We start from the raw sequence: 16,609 nt of genomic DNA on the forward strand, positions 1-16,609 counted from the left end.
GAAGATCCCCTGGAGAAGGAAATGGCAACCCACTCCAGAATTCTTGCCCTGGAAGTCCCATGGACAGAGGAGCCTGACAGGCTACGGTCCATGGCCTTGCAGGAGATACACTGAGTGACTAAAACATCAACAGTATTTGTCTGGATAGACTTGCAAGTGCAAAGGAGACAAAAAGCGAACTCCAGGACCTGCACACGACAGGAGGTCTAATGGAAGACCCTTTTCCACAGGATACTGAGATTCCAAAGCCCTTGAGTATTTACTGCTTGTATGCAAATTGCCTGGGTCAATGAATCTCAAAGCCTTGAACCTGGGTTAAAATAGCTGTTTGGCAGTGTCTCCAGATGCTTGGCAGAAGGAAATACAGGTCTGCTCTTGAGGAAGATACTTTTATCATAGGCCTAAATAATTTCTATAAATAATTTGTCAAATACAATGTTCAGCACATCCTTGTATCTGGCAGAATATGAGAATGTGTTATCTTCTCAATGGTAATCAGGTGCACGAGGAAGCCAGATTAAATGAACAAGAATCATCAGAGACAGCAATCAACAAAAACAGACCCATGAAGACTTTAATTACTAGAATTATGAGGCATGGACTACAGCACAATTACGACAGTGATGTTTAAAAACGTAAAAGAAAAAAAATAAAGATGTAAAATACCAGCTTGATGCTTTCTACAGAGAAGAGGAAACTATAGAAAGTGAAAGTGAAAGCGAAGTCGCTCAGTCATGTCCGACTCTTTACGACCCCATAGACTATAACCTACCAGGCTCCTCTGTCCATGGGATTTTCTAGGCAATAGTACTGGAGTGGATTGCCATTTCCTTCTCCAGGGGCTCTTCCCAACCAAGGGCTTGAACCCAGGTCTCCCACATTGTAGACAGACACTTTACCGTCTGAGCCACCAGGGAAGTAAGTAAACAGCAAATCTGAATTTGAAAAAAGCACCAAGTACAATTTTACTGTGAGTTTAAATACTGTGACTTTATTTTAAATAAAAATATATAGGTATATTTTATAAATAAAAATATTTTTTATTAGTAAACTTATAAAAGTAGGGAAAACCGCTAGACCATTCAGGTATGACCTAAATCAAATCCCTTATGATTATACAGTGGAAGTGAGAAATAGATTTAAGGGCCTAGATCTGATAGATAGAGTGCCTGATGAACTATGGAATGAGGTTTGTGACTGTACAGGAGACAGGGATCAAGACCATCCCCGTGGAAAAGAAATGCAAAAAAGCAAAATGGCTGTCTGGGGAGGCCTTACAAATAGCTGTTAAAAGAAGAGAGGCGAAAAGCAAAGGAGAAAAGGAAAGATATAAGCATCTGAATGCAGAGTTCCAGAGAATAGCAAGAAGAGATAAGAAAGCCTTCTTAAGTGATCAGTGCAAAGGAATAGAGGCAAAGAACAGAATGGGAAAGACTAGAGATCTCTTCAAGAAAATTAGAGATACCAAGGGAACATTTCATGCAAAGATGGGCTCGATAAAGGACAGAAATGGTATGGACCTAACAGAAGCCGAGGATATTAAGAAGAGGTCGCAAGAATACACAGAAGAACTGTACAAAAAGATCTTCACGACCCAGATAATCATGATGATGTGATCACTCATCTAGAGCCAGACATCTTGGAAAGTGAAGTCAACTGGGCCTTAGAAAGCATCACTATGAACAAAGCTAGTGGAGGTGATGGAATTCCAGTGGAGCTGTTTCAAATCCTGAAAGATGATGCTGTGAAAGTGCTGCACTCAATATGCCAGCAAATTTGGAAAACTCAGCAGTGGCCACAGGACTGGAAAAGGTCAGTTTTCATTCCAATTCCAAAGAAAGGCAATGCCAAAGAATGTTCAAACTACCGCACAATTTCACTCATCTCACATGCTAGTAAAGTAATGCTCAAAATTCTCCAAGCCACGCTTCAGCAATACGTGAGCTGTGAACTCCCAGATGTTCAAGCTGGTTTTAGAAAAGGCAGAGGAACCAGAGATCAAATTGCCAACATCCGCTGGATCATGGAAAAGCAAGAGAGTTCCAGAAAAACATCTATTTCTGCTTTATTGACTATGCCAAAGCCTTTGACTGTATGGATCACAATAAACTGTGGAAAATTCTGAAAGAGATGGGAATACCAGACCACCTAACCTGCCTCTTGAGAAATCTGTATGCAGGTCAGGGAGCAACAGTTAGAACTGGACATGGAACAACAGACTGGTTCCAAATAGGAAAAGGAGTATGTCAAGGCTGTATATTGTCACCCAGCTTATTTAACTTCTAATGCAGAGTACATCATGAGAAACGCTGGACTGGAAGAAACACAAGCTGGAATCAAGATTGCTGGGAGAAATATCAATAAACCTCAGATATGCAGATGACACCACCCTTATGGCAGAAAGTGAAGAGGAACTAAAAAGCCTCTTGATGAAAGTGAAAGAGGAGAGCGAAAAGTTGGCTTAAAGCTCAACAGTCAGAAAATGAAGATCATGGCATCCGGTCCCATCACTTCATGGGAAATAGATGGGAAACAGTAGAAACAGTATCAGACTTTATTTTTGGGGGCTCGAAAATCACAGCAGATGGTGATTGCAGCCATGAAATTAAAAGACGCTTACTCCTTGGAAGAAAAGTTATGACCAACCTAGATAGTATATTTGAAAGCAGTGACATTACTTTGCCAACTAAGGTCTGGCTAGTCAAGGCTATGGTTTTTCCTGTGGTCATGTATGGATGTGAGAGTTGGACTGTGAAGAAGGCTGAGCGCCGAAGAATTGATGCTTTTGAACTGTGATGTTGGAGAAGACTCTTGAGAGTCCCTTGGACTGCAAGGAGATCCAGGCAGTCCATTCTGAAGATCAGTCCTGGGTGTTCATTGGAAGGACTGATGCTAAAGCTGAAACTCCGATACTTCGGCCACCTCATGCGAAGAGTTGATTCATTGGAAAAGACTCTGATGCTGGGAGGGATTGAGGGCAGGAGGAGAAGGGGACGACAGAGGATGAGATGGCTGGATGGCATCACTGACTCGATGAATATGAGTTTGAGCGAACTCTGGAAGTTAGTGATGGACAGGGAGGCCTGGCGTGCTGTGATTCATGGGGTGGCAAAGAGTCAGACACGACTGAGCAACTGAACTGAACTGAAAAGGACTAAATGCTCCAATTAAAAGTTAAATATTATCTGACTGTTTAAAAAATCCAGCTACTGTTAAGTGGAGACACCCTTAAAATATAATGATAAAAAAGGTTGAAGTCAAATACATACGTTGTAAATGCCCATCAAATAATAGTTGATGTGTCTAGAAGAAAATATCAGACAAAACAGACTTTAGCTCAGAAAGCATCACTACAGATAAAGAGAGATACTGTATACTTCTGAGACATTTGGTTATCTGAACAGATAATGTTTTAATTTATATGCACCTATGACAAAATGTCAAACTGTATGGAGTATAAATGAGAGACTGCAAAGAGAAATATCATAATTTACCTTGGTTCAAACAGCAAAAGAATCTACCTGCAATGCAGGAGACCTGGGTTCGATCCCTGGGTCAGGAAGATCCCCTGGAGAAGGGAATGGCTACCCACTTTAGTATTTGGAGAATTACAATGACGGAGGAGCCTGGCGGGCTACAGTTCCTGGGGTTGCAAAGAGTTGGACATGATGAGCAGCTAACACTTTCCATATATATGTGGAAGGAGGCATATACATATATAATCCTTAGTCTGTTGTTTAGTTGCCAGGTTGTGTCTGACTCTTTTGTACTTGGTATATACAGCTGCAAAATATATGCACATTCTTTTCAAGCATATGAATGGGATTTATTTAAATTATAGATAAAACCTGAGAAGGCTTTTTTCCCCAGCCATGTAGACAACCATCGTTATTATTTCAGAATGTTTACTGAGACACACACACACACGTTATTCTGTGTAATCCTAAACTGGTTAGATAGTCTCTACACTTATGAGTTTACAAGCAACACCAAGTATATAAATAGTGATAGAGAAAAAAAAATCAATAGTGAGCACAAGTAAGAGCCAGTGCTGTTGAGAATATTAGTTCATCACATTCAATTTAGTTCTCATTAGATGATATAGGTATTGTTATACCTAATTTCTGAAGGAGATCAGCCCTGGGATTTCTTTGGAGGGAATGATGCTGAAGCTGAAACTCCAGTACTTTGGCCACCTCATGCGAAGAGTTGACTCATTGGAAAAGACTCTGATGCTGGGAGGGATTGGGGGCAGTAGAAGGGGACGACTGAGGATGGGATGGCTGGATGGCATCACGGACTCGATGGACATGAGTCTGAGTGAACTCCGGGAGATGGTGATGGACAGGGAGGCCTGGCGTGCTGTGATTCATGGGGTCGCAAAGAGTCGGACACGACTGAGCGACTGAACTGAACTGATATCTAATTTAGAGATTGTTGAGACTCAGAGAGATGAAGTAAAATTTCCAAGATCACCTCTTCATTAAATGACAATGTTAGAATTGAAATCTACTTGTTTTATGAGCAATAAACCAACTCCATAAAATATCTTTTTGAATCTGGAAGTAAGGCAGTAGGTTTTCATATAGAAGGATCTCTTTAAAATTAGGAAGATGAAGTCTCTGCAGCCTTCACAAAGATTTTAGTGTTTATTGGTAGGAGGGTTATATACTGAGCTGAAGAAGTAGCTAAAAGAATTTGATGAGAGAAGTATCTTAGAAGACAGAGCTGGGGCTGGTGACTGGAAACACAAGAATGGCTGAGAGTAAAGAGCTGTCATGTTTCCTGCACAACAAATTAAAATGCTTTCCATTGTGGCATCTGATGCCATTGAAAGGCATTTTTTTCTAGTTCAAGCTCACTCTTTTCCAATTGCTTACAGTTTCTGAAGTGAATCTCAGTTTTAACAGGCAGTCTTTCACGGCCAAGTGAAAGTCAAGTTTTCTCTCTACTTCCCAGTTTTTAAGAAGGTGTCAACTATCTATTTCACTGCTTAACATGGGGAGAAAGCACTTATAGAGATACTATACTAATACAGTTCAGCAATCAATCATTTGAATCCATTCAATATTTGAATATTTAAGGCCATATCATCTTCTGTCAACTACTTTTAAAATTGTTATTTTTAATTTTAACAATTTATTTCATTTAAATATAGTTGACTTACAATGTTGTATTGGTTTCTGGTGTACAGCAAAGTGATTTTTTTAACACATATATATATATATAATTTTTTCCAGATTCTTTTCCCTTATAGGTTGTTACAAAATATTAAGTATAGTTCCCAGTGCTCTAGCTTCTTGTTGGTTATCTATTTTATATACAGTAGTGTGTATATTTTAATCCTAACTTCCTAATTTATTCCTCCCCTCCCCTTTCCCCTTTGGTAACCATAAGTTTATTTTCTGTGGGTCTACTTCTGTTTTGTATATAAATTCATCTATATAATTTTTTTTTTAGATTCCACATATAAGCATATATTATATTTGTCTTCCTCTGTCTGACTTACTTCACTTGGTATGGCAATCTCTAGGCCCATCTATGATAGTGCAAATGACATTATTTCCTTTTTTTTAGGTCTGAGTAACATTCCATTGTATATATGTATCACATCTTTCTTATCCATTTCTCTGTCAATTTTCAGTGCTTTATAAGAAAAATCAGTGGCTTTCTCTGAATAATACCAACGCTCAGTTTAGTGTGGGATACAGTGTTCTCTTCAATCCAGCCCTGACTTATCTTTCCAGCCTCAGCTCCTCTGCTTGGCAGCATCTCCTCACCACAAAGGACATCAGACTTCTTGCCCACATGTAGAGATCACAGTGCTGTAGTGCCCACGTGACAGCAATCTGGGGCCAGAGAGTTTAAAGAACCTGTCCCAGTCATAAAGCAGGTAAATGGCCGACTAAGAATTCAAACTCAGGCCTGACTCCAAATCATGGGCTTAATCCAGTCAACCACACTGTCTTCTGTCTTGGTATGTTTTGTGAATCTTATTTCAGTAAAACAAAATTAATTTTGAGCACACCAAAAGCTATGCCCCATCAGTGCTATCTGGCATCATAGTTGGGTATAAAATATCAGCCAGTCACATAAATAAGTCTGCTATTTCTGTAGAATTTATAGTTGCCATTAGTGTCAATAATTTTCCTTTACCTCAGTAATAATAATGATAGTACCTTCCATTCATTTAGGGCTCACTGTGTGCCATCCATTGTGTTAAGCCTTTAAAATACATTAAAATATTTAATGCTAAAAGTGTTCTTTGAGATAATTGTTACTATTTCTATTTTGTGATGAGGAAACTGAAGCTGCAAAAATGCTCAGTAAGGTGCTTGAGATGAAACAGCTAGTTGTGGAGCTGGAACTGAACTCAAGACCATCTCACTTTATAGCCTGTGCCCCTGACGGCTACACTATCTGTCTCTCCATAAAGCTCCTGAGAGACAGAACAGTGTAGTTTAATCTGGATTAAACTTGTCAATAACCTCCATGCCTTATGCCTGAAATTCCTTGTTTTCCACACAGGCAATCTTATCTGGCAAGTCTTGTCTTTCCATCTAAATAGCCGGCAAGCTTCTTTCTGCTCTCATTCTCCTGGTTTCTGGCTACTGAAGAGCTTGAGGCAAAAACTCTGGCTTAGAAGCTGGTGTTTATTTTCCCTGGAGGAAAGGACTTCAGAGGAAGGGAGTGGGAGTGATCCAAGCCATGGGTCAAGTGACTGACGTGGGGAGAAAAGATCTTTCAAGGATATAAAAATTCAAGGAAGACCTTTTTTTTTTTTTTTTAAGTTTTCTATTTTTTTAAATTTTAATATCTTTAATTCTTACATGCGTTCCCAAACATGAACCCCCCTCCCACCTCCCTCCCCATAACGTCTCTCTGGGTCATTCCCATGCACCAGCCCCAAGCATGCTGCATCCTGCGTCAGACAGACTGGCGATTCAATTCTTACATGATAGTATGCATGTTAGAATGTCATTCTCCCAAATCATCCCACCCTCTCCCTCTCCCTCTGAGTCCAAAAGTCCGTTATACACATCTGTGTCTCTTTCCCTGTCTTGCATACAGGGTCGTCATTGCCATCTTCCTAAATTCCATATATATGTGTTAGTATATTGTATTGGTGTTTTTCTTTCTGGCTTACTTCACTCTGTATAATCGGCTCCAGTTTCATCCATCTCATCAGAACTGATTCAAATGAATTCTTTTTTACGGCTGAGTAATACTCCATTGTGTATATGTACCACAGCTCTCTTATCCATTCATCTGCTGATGGACATCTAGGTTGTTTCCATGTCCTGGCTATTATAAACAGTGCTTCGATGAACATTGGGGTACATGTGTCTCTTTCAATTTTGGTTTCCTCGGTGTGTATGCCCAGCAGTGGGATTGCTGGGTCATAAGGTAGTTCTATTTGCAATTTTTTAAGGAATCTCCACACTGTTCTCTATAGTGGCTGTACTAGTTTGCATTCCCACCAACAGTGTAGGAGGGTTCCTTTTCTCCACACCCTCTCCAGCATTTATTGCTTGCAGATTTTTGGATCGCAGCCATTCTGACTGGTGTGAAGTGGTACCTCATTGTGGTTTTGATTTGCATTTCTCTAATAATGAGTGATGTTGAGCATCTTTTCATGTGTTTGTTAGCCATCCGTATGTCTTCTTTGGAGAAATGTCTATTTAGTTCTTTGGCCCATTTTTTGATTGGGTCATTTATTTTTCTGGAATTGAGCTGCATAAGTTGCTTGTATATTTTTGAGATTAGTTGTTTGTCAGTTGCTTCATTTGCTATTATTTTCTCCCATTCAGAAGGCTGTCTTTTCACCTTGCTTATATTTTCCTTTGTTGTGCAGAAGCTTTTAATTTTAATTAGATCCCATTTGTTTATTTTTGCTTTTATTTCCAGAATTCTGGGAGGTGGATCATAGAGGATCCTGCTGTGATTTATGTCTGAGAGTGTTTTGCCTATGTTCTCCTCTAGGAGTTTTATAGTTTCTGGTCTTACATTTAGATCTTTAATCCATTTTGAGTTTATTTTTGTGTGCGGTGTTAGAAAGTGATCTAGTTTCATTCTTTTACAAGTGGTTGACCAGTTTTCCCAGCACCACTTGTTAAAGACATTGTCTTTACTCCATTGTATATTCTTGCCTCCTTTGTCAAAGATAAGGTGTCCATATGTGTATGGATTTATCTCTGGGCTTTCTATTTTGTTCCATTGATCTATATGTCTGTCTTTGTGCCAGTACCATACTGTCTTGATGACTGTGGCTTTGTAGTAGAGCCTGAAGTCAGGCAAGTTGATTCCTCCAGTTCCATTCTTCTTTCTCAAGATTGCTTTTGGCTATTCGAGGTTTTTTGTATTTCCATACAAATCTTGAAATTATTTGTTCTAGTCAAGGAAGACCTTTCTATTCCTCTCATTTTTCTCTGTACCAAGATTCCCAAATGTCTAGAATCTGGGACTCTTTATGACTTTGTCTCCCCCTTCTGTGCTCAAGGTGGGCTCTAGATTTATAGTTTGCAGTAATAAAAAAGAGATGCTTTTATTTCCTGAGTCAGAGAGTACGTTTATTATATTTTGTGAACAGAGCCAAACTTTTTAAAAGGAGTTGTACTGAGTTAGCATCCATTAGCAGTGTATTAGAGTTCCAGTTGCTCCATATGCATGCCAACACTGTGATATTAACAGATTTAAATTTTAGTCATTTTGGTGGTGGTGTCAGAGCATTTCACTGTGGACTTAAATCATATTTTCCTGATGATGAATGAGGTTGAGCGCATTTTCATTTATTTGGATACAGTCTTCTGTGTAGTACCTCTTCTTGTTTCTTTTCTACTTGATTGTCTTTCATTGTTATTGAATTTGTAGAAGGTCCTTATAAATTTAGGATAAAAATCTTTTGTCACATATATGATGTAATACTTTCTTTTACTCTGTGCATTTTTCACTTTTTAAAAATTTATTTTTTATTGAAGTATCAGTTCAGTTCAGTCGCTCAGTCGTGTCCGACTCTGCGACCCCATGAATTGCAGCACGCCAGGCCTCCCTGTCCATCACCAACTCCCGGAGTTCACTCAAACTCACATCCATTGAATCTGTGATGCCATCCAGCCATCTCACCCTCTGTTGTCCCCTTTTCCTCCTGCCCCCAATCCTTCCCAGCATCAGAGTCTTTTCCAATGAGTCAGCTCTTCGCATGAGGTGGACAAAGTACTGGAGTTTCAGCTTTTAGCATCATTCCTTCCAAAAGAACACCCAGGGCTGATCTCCTTCAGAATGGACTGTCTGGATCTCCTTGCAGTCCAAGGGACTCTCAAGAGTCTTCTCCAACACCACAGTTCAAAAGCATCAATTCTTCGGCGCTCAGCCTTCTTCACAGTCCAACTCTCACAACCATACATGACCACTGGAAAAACCATAGCCTTGACTGGATGGGCGTTTATTGGCAAAGTAATGTCTTTGCTTTTGAATATGCTTTCTAGTTTGGTCATAACTTTCCTTCCAAGGAGTAAGCATCTTTTAATTTCATGGCTGCAATCACCATCTGCAGTGATTTTGGAGCCCAAAAATATAAAGTCTGACACTGTTTCCACTGTTTCCCCATCTATTTGCCATGAAGTGATGATACCAGATGCCACGATCTTCGTTTTCTGAATGTTGAGCTTTAAGCCAACTTTTGTACTCCCCTCTTTCACTTTCATCAAGAGGCTTTTTAGTTCCTCTTCACTTTCTGCCATAAGGGTGGTGTCATCTGCATATCTGAGGTTATTGATATTTCTCCCGGCAATAGTTAAATTAAAATGTTGTGTTAATTACTGCTGGTATAGCAAAATGACTCAGTTATACACAATACACCCACAGCCCCCATATATATTATATATATACAATATATATGTCTCCTTTTTCATATTCTTTTCCATTATGGTTTGTCTCAGGATACTGAATATAGTTGCCTGTGCTAGACAGTAGGACCTTGTTTATCCGTTCTATATATCCCACTTGGCACAGAGATGCTTTTTTAAAATCCAGTGGCTCACTATTTTAGTCATCAATTCATTTACAACTGTGCCAGACATTGTTCTAGATACTGGATATACAGCTGTGAAGAAAACAAAAAATAGCTTTGGGGGGACAACAATTAACAAATAAACAAATACATATATAATGTGGTGACAGATTGTGGTAAGTTCTGTCAAGAGAAAGCAAGGTGAGTGGTACAGGGATAGCAAATGATGAAGGGTACTAGTGGGTATGGGGCTGCCATTTCAGGTCAGGTGGTCAGGGAAGGTTTTTCTGAGGTGGAATTCTTTGAGTAAAGACCCCAGTGAAGCGAAAGAAGAAGTTGTGAGCATATCTGTAGAAAGAATGTTCTGGTGGGATGAATGGCCTTGAGGTGGAACGTACTTGTCATGTCTTGGGAAAATAAGGAGATCAATACGTATGGAACAAAATGAGGAAGAGCATGGTGGAAGTTGTGGTTTAAGAATCACAGGGACCAGTCAGAGTTTTGGATTTTATTCCAAATATGGCAGGGAGTCATTTCAAGATTTTGAGCAAAAGAGTGAAGTGGTCAGAGTTATGTTCTAATGGGATCCATCTTGCTGCCCAGTGAGAAATGCATTATTGAGGGGCAGGGGTGGACACAGAGAGACTGAAGGAGAGTACAGTGGAAGGGAAATCTGAGAAGTCTTCAGACTCAGGAAATGCTTGAGCTGACAAGAACTGCTCACAGATTGAATATGGAGTGTTTGGCTTCAGTCAGAAGTTTTTGAAATTTGGTTTAGGCAGCTAATTGAATAGAGGTGCCATTTACCAAAGTGAGGATTAGGTTTAGGAAAATAAATCCAGTGCTTTGCCTTAGATGAATGAGAGGCCATTTGACTTACAAGTTCTTGCGGGAGAAAAGGCCCATAGTAGATGCCACTGGTGTTTACCTTGTATAGGGGCATGTCTGTGTTGAGGTGAGGCAGCAGAGAAATAGAAGAGATAAAGTTCCTTCTGAGTAATCATCTGATATTCAAGTGACTAGAAAGTAGGTCAGTTATCTGAGCTTGTCTTGTACACACTATGATTTCAGGGCAAGAAGTCTCTGTACAGAAAATTTTTCCCATTGCTATTATCACAAAATTCCTGAATTTAAGTCAAAGTAATTCGTTCCATAATTAGAAATAGGAAAATTAAAATGCAGATAGCTTGAGAGAGAATTCAGTGTGTATGACTTTTAATCAAACTATACCAGAGCAGATGAAGGTCCTATTGTGTATTCAAAAGGTCTTGAGTAGTTAAAAAAAAAAATGTGTGATTATCAAGAGAAAGGATGTATTATAGATAAAGAAAGCAAAGATTTCACAATCTTGCTAAGGGCTACCCTATTTATCATAATTTCTAAGTGGGAAAATGGAAAAAGAAGTGTTCATATATTGAAGGATTATCTGGATTTACAGCTAAGTGGAGAGTATCCATCTAAATTATTTTTCTCCCCCCTAGAGCCCCCTTTCTACCTTTTATTTAACCCCTAATCTCTCCCCCAAAGTGTTCTTCAACTGGAAGGCCATGGCATGATAGAGGCTTTTCATCTCTTTTTTGGGCCCCGGGTTCTGGAGAATGTTACTTAACTGTGCAATTCTCATTTGATGTCCCACTGTCATTTCTGCAACAGTGTCCTGGAGGAGGGGTACCACGTCTAATACTAGAAAGGATTTAAGACATTAATTTTTCCCCTCATTATCAGAGTGCTATATGCTTATTGCAAAAACATTTTTAACAGAATCTTTAAAAATAATAAAATAAATCTCTACTAATTAGAAGCAAGTCCAACAAATTTCTGGCATATTTCTTTCTAGTCTTTTATTCATTTTGTACTTTCATAATTGAGCTTTTTATTGTACATGTAGCTTTGCAGCCTGCTGTTTTGCTTAACATTAAGACATACACATTTGCTAGTGTCATTGCATTTTAAAAAATTTTTATTCATTTATTTTTGGCTGTGCTGGGTCTTCCTTGCTGCACAGGCTTTCCTCTGGTTGTGGTGAGTGGGCTTCTCTTTGCAGTGGCTTCTCTTGTTGTAGAGCACGGGCTCAGTAGTTGTGGCACATGGGCTCAGTCGCTCCGTGGCATGTGGGATCTTCCCGGACCAGGGATTGAACCCGTGTCTCCTGCTCTGGCAGGGAGATTCTTTACCACTGAGCCACCCGGGACGCTCCAGTGTCATTGCCTTCTTACGGCATAATCATCTTTAGTAGAGCTGCACCACAAATTCAAGGTGGTTTCAGGTAGTTTCTGATTATATACAATCACAAAAACACAGTGAAAAATGGCTTGTGCATGTATCTTTTCCCTTCTTTTGGATGATTTACTAAAGGAGGAGTTGGTAAATTAAAGGACATACCTGTTTGTTTTAAAGCTTCTGACATTCACTGCTATACTGATTTCCAGAAAGGTTGGTATCAAGTTACACCTGAGGGGAAGTGAGGGAGGCCTATTAGAACTTGGATCTGTAGAAAATATTTGGTAGCAATTTTTCCTCTTTTTAAAAATAATAATGCTTTTTTATTTTGAACACACAGAAGAGAAATGACTGTGTTTTTTATGTGTCTGTGTGTGTGTGCTCAGTCTTGCCTGACTCTTTGCAACCTCATGGACTGTAGCCCACCAGACTCCTCTGTTCACAGAATCTTCCAGGCAAGAATACTTGTGTGGGTTGCCATTTCCTTCTCCAGGAGATCTTCCTGACCCAGGGACTGAATCTGTGTCTCTTGCGTTTCCTGCATTGGCAGGTGGATTCTTTACCACTGAGCCACCTGAGAATTGTTACATGCTAATCATTAGTTGTTCTGTTTCACAGTGGTAACATAGGGCTAATTCAATACTAGATGAGTATTAGCCTAAGTCTATGGGGTAGCCAATACAAGTGTTAAGGAGTGGGGAGAATAGCAGATGCACTTGTGCAGGGAAACTCTCCTTTTAATGGAGGTCTGATGTTCACTGGATATTGAGAGAATGGGGTGATGAGGAAAGGAAATAACAGAAGAGGCATTCTGGGGAGGGGAAGAGTAGAGAAGGAGGTGGCTGTTTCCCCCAGAGGAGGGGTGATTGCAGCAAGAGCAGAGCAGCTCCCAGGCAGGTAGTCAGCTCTTCCCTGGGAAGCAATGAAGCAGAGCTGGTAGAAGGATGGGTCAGGAGCAAACCCTTTGGTAACCCAGGTGATGCTGATGTCCATTGGGTCAACCAGAAATTTCAGGGTAGATTTCTGTAAAATGGTGGTCAGGAACAGAAATAGTACAGGCCAGGCCCTCTTCTCCATGAATTTGTTTATCTGAAAATAAAGATAATCCTTGAACACCATGTTTGTGAACCATCACAGAAAGATTACAGAGCAGTTACTTGATCTGATTGAATAGTTGTACAGATGGAAGAAGACAGGATGTCTGGAAGCCAGGAGGGCTGGAAGGATGCTTGGATAGATGGATAGACACACTCACTAGCCATTTAACAATCAGCAACATTCATTCAAAAAATATTTATTAAATATCAACTGTATGCCAATCACTTCATGAAGTATTCTCACCTTATAACTGCCCTTCTGACTTTTCAAGTTTCCATAATTTTTTTTTTCCTAGAAAATAGATCCATATTTTCAGAAAGGTGAAAGACTGAGGAGAGGAGACTGCTTTGTCTGTGTTTCCTTTTCTCTCTCTGGCAGAAATTTCAGGCAAAGATATTATCCCTCATGCAGTTTCAAAAGCAAATGTTACTCCCTCACGGTAAAACTTTAAGTGACTCTCTCTGCCTGTCCTGTGTAATTAAGTCCAAATTACATGACCTAGTCCTTTACATTCTTTCCACAGGCTGATATGCCATGGTTTTGCCTTCCACTCTTTTGGTGTGTGTGTGAAAATTTTTATTGTGGTAAAATATATATAACAAAAGTGTCCATTTAAAGAATTTTAAATTGTTTAAATTTAAACATGTGCAGTTTAGGCATTAATTGCATTCACAGCGTTGTCCATCTCTCACCACTATTAATAAAACTTTTTCCATCTCTCCAGAAGGAAATTATATAACCCTCTTAAGCGATAAGTTCCCATTCCTGCAGCCCTGACAACCAGTAATAATCTTTCTATTTCTATGAATTTGCCTAGATATTTCATTTAAGTAAAATATGGATAAGCATTCTTTTCAATAAGCATTATAGACATTTCATGTAAGTGAAATCTTGGAATATTTGTCTTTTTTTCTTTGGCTTATTTCACTTAGTATAATGTTTTTGAGAGTCCCCATGTTGTAGTATGTGTCAGAACTTCAGTTCTTTTTATGGCTGAATACTACCCGTCAGTTGTATATACTACATTTTGTTTGTGTGTTTGTTGGTGGACACTGGGTTGTTTTCACTTTTGGGCTATTGTGGATAACGCTACATTTTGATGGACATCAGTGTGCCAGCGTGTGATTCAGTCTCTGTTTTCAATTCTTCTGTGTATATACCTGGAAGCACAAGTGCTGGGTCATATGGTTGACAGCAATTCTGACACAGTACTATGCACCCAAGGAAAAGCCACCCCCCAAAAAAGGGGCCATCTCAAAGTATTAAAATTCTTATATTAGATTTTCCAAACCAGACAGTATCTGGGTCATTAGAAATAAGAGGAGAACAACTGAGAAGTTGAGTTAGAAATCATCCATAAAGTGGCATGTCAGAAACAATCAATTCAAAAAACAAAGCTTACCTATACAACTAAAGGACTCAAATATTTTAAGTAGTGATTCCAGATATTAATTTTGATCATAAAGTATGGAGGTTTATTTATTTTATTCAGTTTTGTATGGTTTCATGCTGTTTAATGGGAGACATCATAATGATGGTGTTTTTCAAACTGTGGGATGTAATCCATTAGTGAGTTATCAAATAAATTCGTTTGCTATGACTAGCATTTAAAAAAATAAAATAGAAGTGAATAGAAAATACAAAACTGCTTGCACCTAGTTAAGGGTAAATGTTATTTTGTAAAACTTTTGTTTCAGTTACCTGTGTGTTCTGTAAAATATTTCTAAATGTGGGATGTGATCAGAAAAAAAATAGTTTGAAGACACTGGTCTAGTGGAAAGTCTGAGCTTTGGAATTAGTGAGAACTTGGTTTTTGATTCCGGGCTCTGGGTGACTTCAGCCAGTGATACAACTTCTCTTGCGGCTCAGTCCCCTCATCATAAAAGGAGAATAATATCTACTTCTGTTTTGTGTTTGTGGAAAGATTAGAGATTACTTAAGTAGAATGCACAAAATCTAGCCACTGATTAACAAATATATAATTACTTCCAAATCTTCCCTCAAATAATGCTCTCTGTGTTAAAATGCTTCATGCATTAGAAGGAAGACAATATGTGTTACTGATGACTGGATCTGTTATGCCATAGTCTACTCTGAAAACATATCGGCTCAGTCTGTTTCTCCAATTTTACTTAGGAGGCTTGAACACACAGTTCTTTTCCCTTCCTATTCTCAGATTGTACTTGTCTATACCATGGATTTGGGGCACTTTACTATGCATCTGCCATATATATTCTAATTATTTTTCATAGATCAACTAGTATCACAAACTTTCAGATCTCCTCTAGTGCTGAAAACAGTGCTGGATGAAAATGTATTGAGTTTTTAAAGGTCCATAGCACATTTTTGGCAAAGTATTTCTTACACAAGGGGAGCAGAGGAAATCCTGATTCCACCAGTATTTCTCACTCAATCTACTCCATGCTAAACAGTTCAGTTAGGCACCGTCATGTCTCTGGGTAGTACAAGTGGAAGGTGCGAACAGAGAGAGCACTTTATCTGAGGACAGTCGAAAATTAGATCCTGTTTCCCCTCCCCGCTCCTATGCCCATGGGGAGGAGGCATTCATAAGCCCGGAGGACCGGGGCCCAGAAACCTGCTGGCGTCCTGAGCTCCAGAGGCTTGCCAGCACGCACGCTCTCCCGCACTGAGAGCCCTTCTTCCCAGATGAATTCTCATAGTATCACAGACGCGCGCAGGCTCGATCGATACTGGATGGCAGACGTGCTCCCACCGTCAAGTGTAGGCACACGGCGGTGGAGTCAGCCGCCCTGCCGCTCTGTCGCAGCTTCTCATCAGCTCGATACCAGCAGAGGACGTTAACCCGTTCGCCGGCTGACAACCAACTCGTCGCCTCCCCAGCACCTGCGGCCCGGCGCCCTTCCTCTCAGCTGTGCTCTCGCAAAGTGGCCGGGGAGGCGGGGGGGGGGGGGCGGTGCTTTTCCATCAGCCTCCCACACGCGGGGCCAGCGGGGTCCCGCCCGCAAGGAGGGCGCTGTGAGGTGGCCTCTCCGCCCGGCACCCCAGACGGCCCCTGGAGGCCACTGACGCAGGGAGCGCCGAGCTTCCTCATACTCAGCACCTTACCTTCTCGCGTCTTCGCCGGGTGGGCGGCAGGGAGGAGGCGCAGCTAAGCCGGGCCGCGCCGCGCCGCCTCCCGCCTAGTGGACCCGCGCGAGCCGGGTCCGTGAACGCCCCGCCCCCGCGCCCGTTCCCACTCCTGATTGGCTGGTCCAGCCCGAAGGCGACCTTGCGGCCCCTCGGCCCTCGTCTCAGCTATAA

General features: G+C 40.5%; 1 protein-coding gene and 1 pseudogene across 1 annotated transcript in view; both read right to left on the minus strand.

The window, feature by feature from the left end:
- Positions 1-16,609, minus strand: part of LOC114109112 (large ribosomal subunit protein uL18-like) — a 638,969-nt gene that overhangs the window by 89,932 nt on the left and 532,428 nt on the right. The gene's annotated exons all lie outside the window — the stretch shown is intronic.
- The window catches only part of LOC121817053 (tigger transposable element-derived protein 1-like), a 50,422-nt pseudogene that overhangs the window by 33,697 nt on the left and 116 nt on the right, over positions 1-16,609 (minus strand).

Source organism: Ovis aries, chromosome 18, assembly GCF_016772045.2.
Source record: "Ovis aries strain OAR_USU_Benz2616 breed Rambouillet chromosome 18, ARS-UI_Ramb_v3.0, whole genome shotgun sequence".
NCBI lineage: Eukaryota > Metazoa > Chordata > Mammalia > Artiodactyla > Bovidae > Ovis > Ovis aries.